The following is a 13,765-nucleotide window of genomic DNA, read 5'->3' as shown; positions in this document are numbered from 1 at the left end:
TTTATTTTTTTATTTCTATTGTCTCCAGCGAACAGGGAAGATTTTGAAATCTTCAGTATTTTAGTGGAATTTACCGGTTAAAGATTGAGAAAACAGAAGATACTTGTTGACCCTGGATTTGAATTTTTGTAGGTGGCAATTTTCGGGAAATACGTGCGCAGGAACTTTGCTCCTGATAACAGAAGTAGAAGGGATGAACGAGAATGAGAAAGAGTTGTTTCTGTAAATTTTGAATTGGACAGTGAAAATGGTGCTAACTGTTTGCATCACGTCGGCCTGGTTTGGAAGAGACTGGGGAATTACAGACATCAATACAGAAGAACAGTGCCAATGGAAGTATCTATACAAAAGGCATGCAGCAAAATCTTTGTATGCCAGAGAGCAGAGAGAGAAAAATTGTGCCAGATGTGTTGCGTGTGTTAACTCGATTTCTTTCATTTGGATGTAGCGAAAGAACTTGAGAGAGAGATTCTGGGGTATCATCCCAGATGTGGGAAGAGTACTCCATGGTAGGATGGATTTGAGATTTGTAGAGAGTGAGTAGTTGTTTAGAAGAAAAAGTAACGCCAATGGCGAAAAAGAAAACACAGTTTTCCTGATGCATAGCAAGCAATATTTGTGATTGCTTATGCCAAGAGAGATTAGAAAAAGCAGAGTTACCCCTAATAGAGATATGTGATTTTGTCTTGAGATCTGTGAGTCATCGAAGATAAGCACTGGACCAGCAGACTCTGTCTGGTGAGAAAATTAAATTTAAGAAAAAATAAGTTAACTAGGTTTTTTCCGTCCAATTGGCGAATTACCTTGAGTTCGGCACATAGGGAATTGGTGGTGATTTTCGAGAAGAATCTGTGTAGGTCAAGATGGTGGAATGTAATGTGTTATCATTAGCAAAAGTATGGTTAGCATTTTTAGTCAACGGAAGAAGGTCATTAAAATACAGAGATAAAGAGTGGGAGAAAGAACCCAACCTTGGGGAACACCAGCAGTAGCGCAGAAGTTAGAAGACAGATAGCCATCCATCATCACCTTCAGCGAACTGTCAGAACGAAAATTGGATACCCAGTTGCCGAAACAAGTCAGCAATCCATAAGATGGAAACTTATATAGAAGACCCTTATGCTAAACACGATCAAAAGCCTTTGAAATGTCAAGAGCAACTGCTTGAGTTTCTGTAAACTTTCCCGTGGAGTGCATCCAAAGACGCGTAACATAAGCCAAGATAATTACTACTTTTTTGAATAATTCTCGTATTATTTGAAACCGTGTTTTAATTTTTTTTCTTTGACCAATACGTTGTATAGTTTGCTTCCCAAAATGTATCTCTTTTTGGCAATGCGAAAACACTTTGAGAAATTAAGAATCAAAAGAAAAAAAATTTTGAAACTCGAATTAAAAGGATTAAAAAATTACGAAATTGAATTTTCACTTTTGCTCTCGGCGTTACTTTTTACGCTGTACAAATCTCAAATCCGCCCTACCATGGAATATTTTCCCACACATCGCTGGAGATGCTTCTCAACCTTTCAGACTTCTAGACTTCAATAAGAAGAAGACAATCAGGTTAATTAATGATCCATATCTTGCAAAATCTCGCCACTTTCTGTCTCATAGACGTTCTGTTTCTGCTACATGCCTTTTCTATAGATACTTCCGTGGTCACTATTCTTCTGAACTGATGTCCGTAACTCTCTCTCTCTCTCTCTCTCTCTCTCTCTCTCTCTCTCTCTCTCTCTCTCTTTTCCAAACCAGTCCGAACACGCGCCGCAACCAATCAACACCCATATACTGTCCAACGTCAAACCCACAGAAGTTTCTGTAATTTTTTCATTTCTTTATTTCAATTGCAGCAACATTGGATTTGCTGTCGTCTTAAGCTGTTTCGCAATCAGTGGTCCATGGACCGGTGCCAGTCTGTGGTCCGTAAATGAGGACAATTTAAAACTACTGAATTGCAGGTTCGAAAAAGGTGGGAAACGCTGTCTAAAATGTCATTATGGCTTCATTTTTACACCGGTGTCACTGGAACTTTTCTCACTCGAACAATTTGTCGAATAATGGAAGAAGAATCCTTTTAGCAAGCTTTTTTTGTCTATTCATCTGAAAAATGTTTCCTTCTATTTTGAAGTAAACTTCATGAATTATACCACAGATAAAAACACTTTTTAAAAGCGTCAAACTCGCTAAAATAAATAAAAACTGGTTTCCCATAGCAAAGGCTTTCATTTCAAAGAAGTATTGATGTGTTATGTTTGTGATGTCAAGGCGTCCAGCTGTCGAAGTATACAAAAATCACAGATATCAACACATTGGTCCCTCATAGAGTTAGTTCACCTTGATGCTAATTCAGATTACCCCCGAATGCCAGAGTTAAAATATAAATTATCTGTCAGAGTGTAGTCTCCATGACGTAGAAGAGACACTTTGAAAGTAAAATATTTTTATTGGCGAAAATCAAAATATTTTTGAGACATATTTTTTGAAGTTGCTAGAAAAGTATATACGTTGTGATGTTGATGTTGTTGTTTTGTTTTAGGAGCATCAGCTGTCATTAGGTGCAAATAATGACAGCTCCTCTGCACCCGGTAAAGATGAATCAGATAATTTTCCCCCTCTTCAGCCTAAGACACCACGTAAGACTCCCCATTCTTCACATAAGAAGAAATGGAATAAGAGTAAAAAGAAACTTACTCAGTGGAAAGCCATTCTAGCTATCCTGATGCTGACTCTCCTGGTAACAACCGTGTTGCTTCCAAGGATCCCCCCTTCCTGCTTCTCCTATTGCGGCATCTGTTTTGGACCTCGCATTTGCTTCTGGCCTCAGTTCTTCCTCCAGACTGGAGATTCCTTCGATTCTGGGAATGTAGAGAATAAGAATCTTGAGGATGCTCCCCCATCACCAGATCATCTCTAAGCTGCATAAAGAGCTGATATCTTTTATTAATTGCGATGCAAACGGATTCACAGAAACTGCAGGGAACTACATCCATGACTTGTGATTAAACCTGGAGATAATTACCACGGAGCTGCTAATCAACAACGAGAACTACGCGCCGTCAACGATGAGCTACAATCCAGAGCGATTATTCTCGAAAAATCTTAGACACTTTAACTACAAACCCACCTACATCTTCATGTATTGTAGATCCCACCCTATCATTTTTATCCCCTGGTATTTACTGCCGTGAAGGGAATTTTTCACTCACCATTGCAACACTTTATTTAGTATGGTAGGACAAATAAAGATTATTTATTTGTAGACGCTCTGAGGAAGGGCATCTCTCCACCTTCTTCTGGTACAACAAACCTTCCACAGCCTCGGCCTCAAACAGCCTTCAACTTGGCCCCAAACCTCAACCATCACAGAATGTCCTTCTCCTGAGAGCCAATGACAACAGTGAACTAAAAACTAGCCATGAGGTAAAGGAGTTTGTATCCAATACGCTCAAAAGCGACTTCAAGATGATTAAAGTAAAATCTCTCAGAGTGATAAGAAATCGCAGAGTCATCTTGGAAACTGCGTCCAAGCAAGATCTCAATAGTATCTCTTCCTCTGCGTCCCACTCTGCTGCTGGATTCGCCACTTCGGCTCCAAAAAGATCAGATCCTGCAATTCTGTTCTATGGTGTTCCGAAAGACTACACAAATGAGGAATTCTTAGAGGACCTTTACTTTAACAATCTCATTGATTTAGGATTCTCGTACGAGGAAGTAAAGGCGGGCACTACGTTCCGGTTCAACACCAAGTCAAACTCATCATTGACCAATCACATGGGTGTCGGCTTTGCACCAAAGATCTATAAATAAGTGCTACGGGCACACCACACAACATTGCACTCACAGTTCGTTCTCCAACCTGTGGTCACTGTGCCCGTAGTGGGCATGTCATTGCAGAGTGCCCACACAAAGAGGAGCAACTTGTCTGCACTAACTGTAAGAGGCGCAAGAGGGCTTGTCAGCACTCAGTGAAATACAACCTGCCCTGAATACCAACATACCCTGGAAATGATACTGCTCAGAACTGCTGATGAAGAGTCATTTGTTTTCTTTTTTTTTCTTTTGTTAACCAGCACCAGTAATTTATTTTCTTATTTATTAATTTTATTTTATTTATTATTATTTTAATTTTTTTTATTTGTCCTAACCCAAACAACCCTGCATTTCAGGTGAATCAGAATGAAACAGCTTCTGATGGATTTCACTCTCATTCTTCCTCCTGCACTCCAAAAACCTTAAATTTAAAGTTCTTCAAATCAATGGACATAGGCCGCGAATAGTCGCGGATGAGATTCAGCTGGATCTCCATTCAGGAGCCTTACTTCTCGGAGGATCAGTTTGGGCATATCTCCAAGATTATGCGCTATTCCGTTTATGCTCAAGTGGTGCAACCTGTACCACAAGACCCTAAAACATACATCATCATTTTAAACAGAAATTTAGATGTTGTTGTTGTCCATAGTCTCTGCAAAACTGGTGACTTGTGTGTAAATCACCTTCTCATCTCTCTCCTTCTATCTTCTGTCAATCTACTGTCCCCCCTTCTGCAACTTCAATGACTTATTAAACTACTTGGAGTCTGCGCGTGTAGCACAGTGATATCGTCACCGTGCTCCCCACACCGGGTGGAAAGGCCCGGGTTCGAATCGCGTCGATGATGCGAGGAACTTTAATGGGTTTTTTCACTCCGTGGCTGAGTTAGTAGGTCTCAGGCGTAGATAGCAAGGTTTTTACCCCAGAAACTGGGGTTTTTCGTGCAGCAAACAGACAAATCGAATATAGAACACACGCAATTAACAGACATAAGACACGCAGCACGACAGATGAATTTAATTATTCGGGTGGCCTAAATATAATAGTTTAAACTTCTTGGAGTTCGCGCTTAACTTCCTCGTCTCTAGGAATGTCCTCATTACCACGGACGTCAATGCAATGTCCCATTTCTGGTTCAGCGCTGTTTCTAACGCTCGAGGCCTTCTTCTTGAGGACTTTATTTTGAGTCATAATCTTGCAGTCCATAATCAATCGGGCCAACTCTCCACCTATTGCAGTTCAACGGGTCAGTCGATCATTGACGTTACCATCACCACCAGTCACTTAAATGCACCTATCAGCGACTTGGTTACAATCCCAGATTGGACACTCGGCGATCACTGAGCCATTGCACTTCCATATTTCTGTCGGTGCACCTACCAACTGCAACTCGCCTAGAACACCAGACTTTGTCCGGTTCTTCGCAAAAACCGTTGACTGCGACTCTTTTGATGCCTCCATCGCTAAACCTTGCTATCTACACCTGAAACCGACTAACTCAGCCACGGAGTGAAAAAGTCCATTAAAGTTCCTCGCGTCATCGACGGAATTCGAACCCGGACCTTTTCCGCCCGGTGTGGGGAGGACGGTGACAATACCACCGCTACACGAGCAGACGGTGCTCCTTAACTATGGAAACTTCCTTTCTGGTAACTGGACATGGCTCTCTCAACCAAAAACTTTATCAGTTTGGCTTGCATCACACCGGTCTCTGCGATGCGGGAATGCAGAAGATTAGTCACTTGCTCTTTGAATGTGAAATCTAAGACAATCTTGGGTTGAAGCTCCGAACTGACATTCCAGATCTCTCTCCAGGGCGGGAGGAGGTGCTTCTGCAGAATAAGAACCGTCTTTCAGCTCTTCAGAATTTTTCTCCGAAGTGTTTGCTCGCAGAAAGTGAATGCCGGAGTAGCGAACCAAGATAGTCCACCAAACACACCTGTGTGAGCGGGGAAGCAGTTTGCCTCTCTGCTATCCTGAATGACAAAACATGTAATTTCAGAGGACACTCAGAGATTTCTGTGTAGTACTCGGCTGCTCATGAATTAAAAGCATAACTGAATCAAAATTAGTTATATTTTCTTGTATGGTTCGTGTAAGCAAGAATGGTCATTGAAATGATCCTAAAGGTCACTAGTTCGACTTCTGAATTATCCTGGATCATTTCAATGACCATTCTTGCTTACACGAACCATACAAGAAAATATAACTAATTTTGATTCAGTTAGCAAGACTACTTTATTATTATTATTATTATTATTATTATTATTATTATTATTATTATCCTCTTATATTATTTCTCCCTGATTGGGGGTTCCACCTCGTGACTAGTATTGCTACCAAGTACACAGGGTGGTTGTTGTTATGTCTGGTGTTACTGTTGGTCGAGGAACTCTCTGACTGTCCTACAGGTGTTCAGGATTGCGACTTTCTGGAGTTCCTTGTAGGTGTTCGCTGGGAGACCTATTGCTGCTAGGCTATTATGTAGGGTCTTTGGCCCCATACCTCTGGTTGACACGATGATCGGGATGGTCGTTACTTGCATCTCTTTGATCTCCTGCCTTAGGTTCGTGTACTTCCTGAGTGATTTTTTCCCATGGGTTTTCTACAGGTTTCCAGTGTTGGGTACCGCTATGTCAATCAGGTAGGTATCCTTTTTCTTCTTGTCCACAAGGGATATGTCCGGTCTGTTGTGCGGGATTGTCCTATCCAATATTATGGCGCGGTCCCAGTACAGCTTATCGGTTGGGGTCTCTAGTACTGCCTGGGGGTCGTACTTATAATATGGTACACTTTCCTAGATCAACTGGTATTTCCTTGCTAGCTTCTGATGTATTATCCTGGCTACCTGGTCGTGTCTATGAGTGTACTCAGTCTGGGTGATCACCTTGCATCCCGCGGTGATGTGTCGGATCGTTCTAAGGCCAGGTGGCATCGTCGACATGTGTCATCAAACACTCCGGGCTCCTTTGCGATGTATTTTCTATAGTTATTGGTCTTGGATGGCGAGCATGAATCCGTCAGTCTCTGGAAGAGCGTCCCGCTCGTGAGCCATACATTGGAAGCAATTTTATCTATGTGATCTTGATGGAAATCATTGCAGTGTCTGCCATGGAGTGTCTTTTCTGCCCATCTTTCTAGCTTCGTTTCTTGTGCCGTCTGGGTGGGAGGGGGTTCCTCGCTTAGGTTGAGTGGGGTATACCACTTATGTATCTTCCTTATGGCCTGATGGAGTGGTGCTGTGTTGTTTTCGAAGTAATCGTTCAAGTTAACTATCGCTGTCTTCTGTTGCTCAATGAGGTCTATCAGGCCCCTTCCTCCTTCTTCCCGGCCTTGTCAGTCTCTGCACTGCAGATTTCGGGTGGTGTTGGCGGCTCTTGGTCATCATAGTCCTTGTCTTTCTTATGATATCCTCCAGCTCGGTATTAGTCCAATCTATGACCCCTAAGGAGTATGTTAGCACTAGGACTGCATACGTGTTTATGGCTTTAACTGTGTTTCCTCCGTTCAGCTTTGATTTTAGCAGGCTTCTGAGTCTCTGATGGTAATTTTCGGTCAGGCAGGCCTTAACTGCTGAGCCTGCATCATCCCCAAGTATTTGTAGGCCTCTCCCTTTGTCCTGGCTTCGATCTCTTTACCAGTCTTCATCAGAAGACTGGTAAAGAGATCGAATATCGAATAAAGAGATCGATAGTTCCGGTTGACTGATTTTCCCTGGTACAATCTGTGGGTCTTGCATTTGTCTACACCAAATTCCATCCTAATATCATTGCTGAATTCTTCGGTGATGTGGAGTGGTTGCTGGAGGTACTTCCAGGTTAATTATTATTATTAACCAACACTACTTTTTTTTTGCCAACCAGTCTTTTTCTTCTTTTTTTCTTTCTTTTGTTAATCAGCACTAGTCCTTTTTTATTTATTTATTGATTGATTTTATTTTATTTATTATTATAATTTTTTTATTTGTCCTAACTAGTACAAATGTTTTTTTTTTTTTTCTAATCAACTCTACTGGCTTTTATTTATTATTTATTTTTTATTTTGCTATATTTTATTGGGTTGGTTTTTTAATTTTTTATCTCTCTGTTTTCTTTCCTCTCCTCTTTTTTTTTTTTATCTCTTTTCTTTCTCCTCTGGAATGGGCCCCCATTGAATCCTAGCCCACCTTTTGGCAACGCTAAGTGGGTCAGAGTCTCTCTTGAGATAGTACGTGTTCTTGCTGGGACTGACCCACCTTCTCGTGGTGTGGACGAGTACCCAGAATCATCTGCCCAGGTGACAGGTGCTTCTGGGTAGCCAAGAGGCCAGAACACACACACACACACACACACACACACAGATCTACACCAACATATTTCTGGCCCATTCCCATTTACAGTTGATACTGTTTTTCACAAAGACACGAAGCGGAGGTGAACAGACGTTCTAGGTGCGGCCCTATACATATAGACATATCCACAAGTAGGAGCATCAGCGACTAAGGCCATATCGTTGCTTAATGCTGTCTGTAAATTGCGTGTTCTGTGATCTATTTTCTGTTTGCTGGATGAAAAACCCAAGTTTCCGTGAGAAAAATCAATGCAACCCTCGTCTGAGACCGACTAACTCAGCCACGTTGTGAAAAAGGACCACAAAACTCGAACTCGGGTCTTTTCCATCAGGTGTGGGAAGGATGGGGATTCTATCAACTGTGCTGAAACTTGATTATTTGATGAGGCTTTAATCGAATAATATTAAAATAAATCAATAGGAATGAAATTCATTTTAAAATATTAAATAACGTATTAAAAAAAAATTATAAATTATTGCACGGATAGGAATTAAGATAAATGTGGGCTGCCTGAATTATGTTTAACTTTTAGTGAATGACTTCCGCGGTTTAATCCAATATTGCTGTCTTTTTACCACCTAATATTTTAAGCCAAATTATCGATTTATATTCGGCCAATTTGGGGTGCAGAACCGCCCGAGGAGGAGTCGGGGGAGTGTAAATAACTCCGAAGATCAATTTTCAGCGTAAACAAACACACGGGGATGTTTTCAAGACGCTAATGACGTTCCGTTATGTCTTGTACGCTGCATCGACACCCTCCAATTGATCGGGAAGTTGGGATGGATTAAAATACTTCTCTCCAGTCGGGGGATTAACGACGAAACACTCGAGGAAAAATCCGTAATGACGGTGCTTAAAGGAGAAGCGAGGCGCAGCGCAGACTGAAGGAAAGAGGGCCCTTTTCGAGAAAGTGAGAAGACAAAAAAAAGACTTCAGGAAATGCCTGAAATATCTACGCGGATTTCTTCCTACGAGTAGATGAACTTGGTGGGTGCTGTTTGGGATTGTCTCGCTTTTCCTGCACTCGAAACAGTCGTTTTCCTCGGACTCTGGCCAATCAGGGCCGGCGTCGAGATTTTAATAATAAACAATGATAATCGGGTACCAGATGGAGAGAAAGGATTACGAATGGCGAAAAAAATTCACCCTCCGTTAGTTCTTTGACTGCGCTGAAATATAAAAGGCAAGAGAATTGGTTTGGCCTTCATTCTGCTCGCAAGAGTGTTCTGTGCAAAACTGAAAAAGTTCTAGGAGCTAACGAACACAACCCACAATGATCTCACGGACAGCTGCAGTCATCACCGGTGAGTGTTTTTGCTCTTAAAAAGATGAAAATTTCTTACAACTTATAAAGATAATGTTTGAAAAACCGTTTCCCTCTATTTATGCTTTCCGTGTTAAAATTCCTGCCTACTCTCTAGTCAAAAAGCATCTTAAATTACCCTCAGAGTAGAACACACTCTGTGTTCACAACGAGTTGGCTTGGTTTTGCACTACTTTCGAGCAACTCTTTTATTTGAAAACAGATCACTCTTTTGGCGATGTAATGTTTTGGTATTGAACTTCACTCCAGAAACAAATCATCGCCAACAGATTAATATGAATCTTATCTAAAAGAGTTGTTTGAAATCAGTGCAATAACAGAAGCAACTCGTTTTATATCGAACAGTTGTCTCTGGTCTTTTGTACCATATGCAATTTTTTTTGCTGTTTTATGCTCTAGCTTTCTCAGAGGCCCTTCTTTTTAGCTCCGAATTAATTTGCTGTCATTGCAGTGTCTCTCATCTTATACATAAATGCTTTTTGCTATGCAGTTCATTGAAGGTTGGACAACTCTTTGGGAAAGCAAAATTTAATCTACTGATTTGTTAATAATCGTTATAATGAGACTAATGTTATTGATTATGAAGTCTAAATAAGCACTGGAATTCTACAATTCAGAATGAATTTAATAAGGGTCATAGTCACCAATTGCAACCACTTTTAGCCAGCGAGTTGTTAATTATTGGAATAAGTTGCATCCTTGGATTGTGTAGAGTGCAGAGTGTGTTCAGTGTCAAACGGCAAAGGGGTTTCCCCCATCTCCGCATAGGATACATTGCGGGTGTGAAACAGAACACTGTCAATGCCAGAGGTTTAAAAGTGTATGAATTTTGAATATGTGTAGTGTCGTGTATCGTTGTTCCTCTGGCCATTTAGCTGCTGACAGTGTTCTGTAGACCAGAGTGAAATTCTTGATATTTAGAACTGCATAATTCATTCAGGACCCACCTTAAACTAAAGCACTTCTCGTCCGTCTGGGTGACGGATCCTGCATCCCCAGGTGGTGTGCTGGATTGTTTCTGGGACCAGGTCGCATCGTCGACGTGTATGATCTGTTACTCCAGGCTTCTTGGCGATGTATTTCCTGTAGTTCCTTGTGTTGGTTGCCTGATCTTGGATAGTAAGCATGAATCCTTCGGTCTCGAGGAAGAGCCATCCGTTCGTGAGCCAACCATTGGAAGTCTTAGCTATTTAGGCTTGATGCAGGTCATTGTCTACCATGGAGTGTGTTCTTCGCCCATCTATTATTAAAGTTTGTTTTTGCCTAGAAACTTGTCATTAATACGGTGTTTGTGATCATTGGTGGTAGTTTGGTTTTTGTTGAGGGGGATACAAGTTGTTTTATTATTAATTATAAAGCAAATAATGAAGCTGTTTAATTTTAAATGTTAATTAACAATATTGAAAAGTGATAATAATGATTTCTTACTGATAGCGATTATTAATAGCGCCTGGAGGGCTGTATTTCAATTATATTCTATGATGAAAATGAATTTATATTCAGATAATTTAATTTCTTTTTCAGTTTTACTTGTCGTTTACCTGAACTATTCCGAAGCCAATGTCATTAAGAAAACTGATGCTTCTGCCTCGGTACGTTTATTGGTTATCAATTCTATATAAATTGCTTCTTTGAGGAAAGAACTTCTTAAAATTATTTCTCTGAAATAATTTTAAGAAGTCCTACATATTTTTTAGTTATTTATGACTAAATTTAGTTAAATTTAGTTAACTATTTTTTAGTTATTTTAAAGAAAATAACTTATGCGAAAGAAATAATAATTTACAATTAAAAGTCCAAAATTTTCTACACTTTCTATCATTCGACTCCTTTTTAAATTTTTTTTTCTAGGATTAACCTGGATTAAAATTAGGTTAACCCTAGGTTTAATGGGAGTTAGATTATCGGATTTCTGACTCAATTTGAAACAGATACCGTATATAGAGAATATTAACACTCTCAGGTTTCAAAACATTGCTTAAGTCAAGTCTAAGCAAGTCTTAAAAAATATTATAATATACTTGGCACGCATATAAAGTAAAAATAAATAATTATTTTTTTATCACAGATCGAAAAACACAAAGCAGATGTTGATCAGAAGCGAGTGTAGAGATGTATACGCATTTTAGTAACCGTGGTTCAAGCTCACTTGACTACTAAATATGAAGATGTTCTTGTATTTTACCTGTATTATGTGGCTGTCTCGGTGTAAAGAAGAAATTGTTCTATGCCTGAATTAAATTGCCATAATACTGTGGAGAAGAAGGTCATAATCTCTCCAATTTTTTTCTGATCTAATAAGTGCCTCAAGGTACAGTTTATTCCATGGCACGTGCTTGAAGTATGTGGCTCAATCCGCGCAAATGATCTAATCACAAGATGGATAAATGCAATCACACTCTATGCGTCGGCCAAAACTGTGCGCATTTTTCCAAGGACTAGAGCTTGGTGAACCAAAGATTTCGAGTGCAGTTTTGACAATAAGCTGTCCCTTCACAGGCAGTGGAAAATCTCTGGCACAATCCAAGGTCGGATCTTGTATTCCAGAGCAAGAGCTATTTTCAACCGACTCAAGGCATCAGCCATGAAGAGATTCACAGATGATACTGGTCTAAAGGAAAAGCGCATCATTAATACAAATCTTGATGCAGATAACTGGATGAACCACATTGCTAGATTCAAAGCCAATTCTGCTTCTGCAGAACTACCTCTCCAACACTTTGAGTTTGAACCTATTGATGACCTCTCCATCGTTTCTATCACCAGACAGCAACTTATCAATGCTATAAACTCCCTGCAACCATCTTGTACTACAGGCCGAGATAAGATGCTTCATTTCATCATTAAGTGCCTTAGCCCCTACGTCCTGGATGCATTTCGCTCAATCTACAACTGAGTCTCCACACGAATATTCCCTGCCCAATGGAATGAATACTCTGTGATCCTACTGCCTAAAGTTTAAGTGCCAACCAGCTCAAAAAATTTCAAACATATTTCAACTTCTTCCACTTTCCTTAAGCTCGTAGAAAAGGCACTCGTTCCAGCATGTCACAAAAACTGAAACAGTTCCACTTCGCAGTCGCAAAAAGATCCACCATAACAAACCTCATGGCGGCATAGACATCCATCCTTCAGGCCTTCGAAATTAAATCTGAATTAGCTATTGTGTACGCTGATATTGAAGCTGCTTTTCACAGCCTACACATCACAGCTCTTCTCAGCCTTCTGCAATCCTTCTTCAGGATTAATGGCGATCTACTAGCTTTCCCGCACTAATCCTGAAATACAATCGTCTGGAACTATGTGATTGGTTCTTACCTCCTCAGGCACTCCTGCGTCTTGAAATTAATCTGTGGCTACCGATAAAAAATACCGTCGCATTCTCCTAGAGGGATCGCATCTGTTCAATTGGAATAACTCTTTCCTTGTGGTTTAAACTGTTGATGAAATCAGCCATCCACAAATCGCCTATTCGTGTGGCTCTATGATTTTCAGCTGCAACAACAGTTGTTTTTAGATCAAAATCCTTGATTTGATTTTGATTCACCTTCTCTGTCATTATTTTCAGTTTTAATACAACTGAAAATGGTGTTCAACGATATTCTTATTAGTTTTCTGTATATTTTCCTATTTATTTTATATCTATTTTTTCATATTATGTAACTAATAATTTCTGGGAGGAGAGTGGTATTTTTGTTCTATTTCTGCCATTCTCCACTAACCCAAGATATTCTTCATTGCAGGATATCAAAGATGTTCAAAAGAAGGATCCCGTTTCTAGTCTTCCGGAGCAGCCGAAGCCGAAGCCGACCGACGACCTGAAATCAGCCCCTTCACAAAAGGTCAAGAGTACGAGTGCCATGTACGACAATCTAAAAGCATCCTTCTTTTCACCCAGATCTCATAAGACTTCCGATGACGACAAAGAAGTCAAGCGAAGGGACAACGGACTCATTGGTGGACAGGTGTCGCTTTGGGACATCATTAGCGTGTTGCAAGGTATTCGGGACATGTTTAGCGAACCCGAAGAACCCCAAGAAAGAACAGGTATCTTGACCATGAGTCGACCTTTCCGAAGGCTAAGGAGATACGGTAGGTACGGAAGGTTTCTTCCCCTGATGATGATGCCTTTCGGACCTCTGTTCGATATGAACGGAAGAATATTTTTCGGGTTCGAACTTAGCAAGGATGCTGCTTTAGCGAAAGGTAACGTTATCGAGTCTGCCCCTGGCGAAAAGCTTCTATAAACTTCGTCAGGAACTGCCACATGAAAAGTTTGCCAAATGCATTCGTATAAC

Source organism: Mastigoproctus giganteus, chromosome 8 (genome assembly GCF_048544385.1).
Source record: "Mastigoproctus giganteus isolate SK-2022 chromosome 8, ASM4854438v1, whole genome shotgun sequence".
Classification (NCBI taxonomy): domain Eukaryota; kingdom Metazoa; phylum Arthropoda; class Arachnida; order Uropygi; family Thelyphonidae; genus Mastigoproctus; species Mastigoproctus giganteus.
The sequence above is the reverse complement of the archived record's forward strand: the minus strand, read 5'-3'. Positions refer to the sequence as shown.